This window comes from Lytechinus pictus, chromosome 13 (genome assembly GCF_037042905.1).
Source record: "Lytechinus pictus isolate F3 Inbred chromosome 13, Lp3.0, whole genome shotgun sequence".
Lineage (NCBI taxonomy): Eukaryota > Metazoa > Echinodermata > Echinoidea > Temnopleuroida > Toxopneustidae > Lytechinus > Lytechinus pictus.
The window spans coordinates 2,225,055-2,229,819 of NC_087257.1; the positions used below are offsets into that span (position 1 = coordinate 2,225,055).

A 4,765-nucleotide genomic window follows, 5' to 3' on the forward strand; every position below is an offset into this window, starting at 1 on the left:
CTTCTATTGTAGTGCCATTTCCTGAATGTATTCGAGTTTGTTTTATAATGTTTTATCTAAAGATATTTCGCCTATTTTAAAGTTATGAATAAAAACCTAAGCTGTTTATTAAACTTAGAAAATGGACGACGTCAATGTGCTGGTAAATTTCTACTGAGCTTATATATGAGCAGGATCCTTTATCACGCTCGTCAGAGACTGCACAACGATTTTGGAAGTGGGAAGCGGGGGGGGGGGGGGGTTGAAGGCCACTCCTTCACAATCCTACCACCCCGGTTCCACGGCATCTGATCATAGTGTCTGTTTTACTTTATATGCATAATTTTATTTCAGTTATTCATTTCCATTTTAACATAATATGACACATACACAACATACTGCTTTAGTAATTTAATGCTGTACTCAAAGAGGTAATGTGTATTTTAATACAAGTAACACGCATGTCGTATACGTGATGACAAATATAATTATGTAGGCTTTCATAATTTTCATCAGCGGAGCCCACTTTTTTTTCCTTGAATTAATGTTGTTTACATTAAATACAAAGCAAAAAAAAACAAACAAAGTTTACCTCGGTTATATGTTATAGAATAGTGCATTTGAGAATTCAAGTACAATCTTATTTTATTAAAGGACAAGTCCACCCCGACAAAAAAAAATGATTTGAATAAAAAGAAAAATATCCAACAAGCATAACATTGAAAATTTCATCAAAATCGGACGTAAAATAAGAAAGTTATGACATTTTAAAATTTCGCTTAATTTCACAAAACAGTGATAGGCACGTCCTGGTCGGTATGCAAATGACGAGACTGATGACGTCATCCACTCACTATTTCTTTTGTATTTTATCATATGAGATATGGAATATTCTAATTTTCTCATCATTGTCAAGTGAAACAGTGATTAATTCCTCCCTGAACATGTGGAATTAGCATTGTTTAATATTGTATGGTTCAGCCAGGTCGATCCCTATACAGTGCGTATAAAAAAAACGGGACAGATTTGAAAAGTCTATAAAATTTTTGTTTCAAATTATGATCTCTATATTTTGGAGTCAATAGGTGCTCTGAGGTCTTATCCTTCAAAAACCATCAAAATAATTTAGTTTCGTTCATGCTCGAGCGAACACGGAATGTTTTTGTATGGGGTTAAAAAGGAGGTTTGCGCCAAAATGTCATAAAATGATAAATATGATGGTCGGACGTCTTGCTAATCAGCAGACTTCCTCTTAACCTTTTCATTATCTTTGCCATAATTTTCGAATTATGCGGTCAAAATTCGTTTCCAAATCTACTTATTTGCTTGAATAGTTATGTTGTTGTTCGTTTTTAATATGTTCTCTTTCAGCTTTGAATATTCCTTCTCTAAGCAAAAACTTTTTTTTTTTCAACCGAAGTATGGGAGAGCGTCAATTTTTTTCAAATCCTTTCATTGTGTGCTACAAAGGTTATGGTGCCTTTGAACAATGGCATACTGATGGGTGGGGGATCGGGTGCCCACCCCCCCCCCAAAAAAAAAAAAAATCATGAACAAGAAAAAAGTGAAAAGGAAAATTACAGAAAACATAGAAAGTGAAATATGATATAATTTTCTGAATATTATTTCAAAATCACAAAATTTGATATTTTAATAAAAAAAGTGGAAATGTTTTGCTTGCTCGCTCCACAACTTTTACATTTTACCCGATCTGCCTTATCTTGCTCCTTCAAAATTGTCAATAGGCTACACCATTGCCATTGAAAGACATGAATCCTTTTACTGTTTGTCATGCCAAGCACATAATTACACTTGAAGGATTCAATAACCCCTTGAAAAAAGGATTCATGTCTTGTATAGGTACCATAACATAATTTGTTTCACATAATAAAAGGATTTGAATAATTACAAATTCTCCAAGTAATAATGCAAATCTTCTTACTTGGGTTGACAAAAAGTCTTCTTTTCTTACTTATGAAGGAAAATTCAAAGGTAAAGAAGTTTAAATGAAAAACAAAATAATTCAGGTAAATAAATAAATTTGTAAATGAAATTTGACAGCATAATTTGAAAATTATGGCAAAGATAATGAAAAGATTAAGAGGAAGTCTGCTGATTGGCCAAAAGTCTAATCATCAAATTTCTAATTTCTGCCATTTTGGCGCAAGCCTCTTTTTGAACCCCCGACAAAAAGTCCCATGTTCGCTCAAGCATGAACAAAATATATTTTTTAAATTGCATTTTAAAGATAAGATATCAGAGCATCTATTAACATCAAAATATAGATATAATAATTAGAAACAATTTTTTTTATAGACTTTTCAAAACTGTCCCGTTTTTTTTTATACGCACTGTATATGGTCAAATCTGTAAAAATTCAAATATTGTATAATTCAAACAATAAAAGACAAAAGAAATAGTGAGTGATGGACATCATCGACTGGTTCATTTGGATAGCACTGAGTTGTGCATATCACTGTTTTGTGAAAAATAAGCGAAACTTTAAAATGGCATAACTTTCTTATTTTACATCCGATTTTGATGAACACAGTGTTATGCTAGTCTGAATTTTCTCTTCTTATTCAAATCAATATTTTGCTGGGGTGGACTTGACCTTTAACCATGAGATATGTTAATATCAACACACACACATTTACTTCAAAAAAAATTCTACAAACTATAATCAACAACACGAAAAATCCCAAACTGCATACTTTTTTTAAAGTACAGGCCTATACAGCAGTGCGTATAAAAAAAAGTTTACACTTAGAAACAAATCCTGTAAAATTATATATTTTTAATATCCTGAAGACTTTTCCACATTTAAACATTGGTACAGATCCATTTAAGCAAATGACGATATAACTGTCGAAAAATATTTCCGCTTGAGTGAGCACCACTTATCAGTACTTTTGAAAAGTTAGTGAAAAATGATTTGCGCAGAACTTTGAAATAGTTATGCGAATAAAAGTAGACCTTAATCATGAAGAACACTTGGAATTTAGCTATAGTAAAATTGATTTTACCTTTTTCAACTTGTTTCCTTGCCCAAAACACTTCGAAGAGAAATGTAAACCCACTTTAAGTGATAAAAAATGCTGGAGATGAGCGGCTCAGATTCAGTTATGTCCTCAGATCCAGTTGGCACAAAAAGGGTAAAGGTTGTGCTTACTATATAAGCATGCTAAGTGTTGAAATTTCAATTTAGGTGGCAAAATAATTAGAACAAAATGCTTGACTGCATCCGTTTTATTTCAATTGACTAAAATTGCAAGGGAAATGTATGAGAAATGTTTCGCAGGGTAAGTTTGATTTCCCCTTGACACAGCGTGAAAACGAACATTTCTGCGCAAACAGATTTCTGCGAGCTTTACAAAATTGGACAGTGCTCACTCAAGTGTAACATTCTGTTATAACTTTTACTTTCATTGGATAGATCAGACCCAAACCCAGGATTATATGTGAAAAAAAAATCACCCACATGTTGTATATTTTTTAATTCCCAGGGCTTTTTCAAAGTGTAAACTTTTAATTTTTTGATACGCACTGCAGTGTATTGCGGGGATTGAAAAGCATTACCAGATTGCCCCCTTTTACAAGTATCCCGATTATGGCGCAGTCACATTTCTACTACGGTGGCCGTAGGGCGAGTCGAAAACAGCCGTATTATTCAGTTTTATTCAAACCACCTCGTATACGTATAGCTGGTACCAAAAAAAGGTTAAAACGGCTGTTTTCGACTCGTCTTACGGCCGCCATAGGGGAAATCTGATTGCGCCATTTAATTGAAAAGATATATCATGATAGTTAAAAAATTGTGTCACTATAATTTCTGAATTCATATTATTTGAGAATAAACGTACTAGCTAACACTTCTTTTTTTTCGAAATCATGAACTTTATTTTCCAATATTCTTCTCTGAATGCATTATACAATCATAATATGAAATAATGGATACGATTGACATGGAAATGACTTAAATGCATTGGCTAACATTGATTTGACTTTGATATAAATCTGAGCTGTGATCGTCACCTCTGTCTGTGATATCATTTACAAAAAATGAAGCCCAGATAAAAATCGCGTCCGAAAATCATTAAGTGCTTCAAAAAAGTGACTAAATATAAAGTGACCGGAAACACCATCTTAATTCCATCACATACACTTACGTGTTCTATGATTATTGGCACAATAGAAATTACACAAAATCTTCGATTATAAAGTATCAAAAGCATTTCTTTTGATTTTTTTATTGGTTTCAGAGTTTTAATAGTTATGCATTATTGTTGCTGCTTTTTTGTGTGAATCAAATGTCAATGAGAAATACGAAAAATTAATGAAATGAAATTATTAAGTCAAAACGTACAATAACCCCCCCCCCAAAAAAAAAAAAAAATTGAAGCAGCCTGCCCCGTGTGAGGATCGAACTCACGACCTTCAGGTTATGAGACTGACGCGCTGCCTACTGCGCTAACGAGGCTACCACTTTTATCGGTGCTTTAATAAATAAATTCGATTGAGTTACTGCGCATGCGCATTTTTTGTTTACCAACTTGATTTTATCTTTCCAACGAAATTATCAATATATGGGACCAGCCACCAGCGCACGCATTTTTTTTTCGTACTTGGAAAGGCAAAGGCATGTGCGTGGACCTCAAGAATCGTCGATTGTCGGTATTCCAAAAGATACTACAAGCGGAAGATCGGACACTTCGACGAATTTTTGAAACGCTCGATAAATGCTTGTGGGGAAGGGCGCCTAACAGCGTTGAGTAAGTAAACCTTC

General features: G+C 33.6%; 1 non-coding gene across 1 annotated transcript; it reads right to left on the reverse strand.

Moving 5' to 3' along the window:
• Positions 1–4,386: 4,386 nt before the first annotated feature.
• On the reverse strand, positions 4,387–4,459 carry TRNAM-CAU (transfer RNA methionine (anticodon CAU)). The gene has a single exon. It is a non-coding gene; the product is annotated as a tRNA-Met (tRNA).
• Between the last annotated feature and the right edge of the window lie 306 nt (positions 4,460–4,765).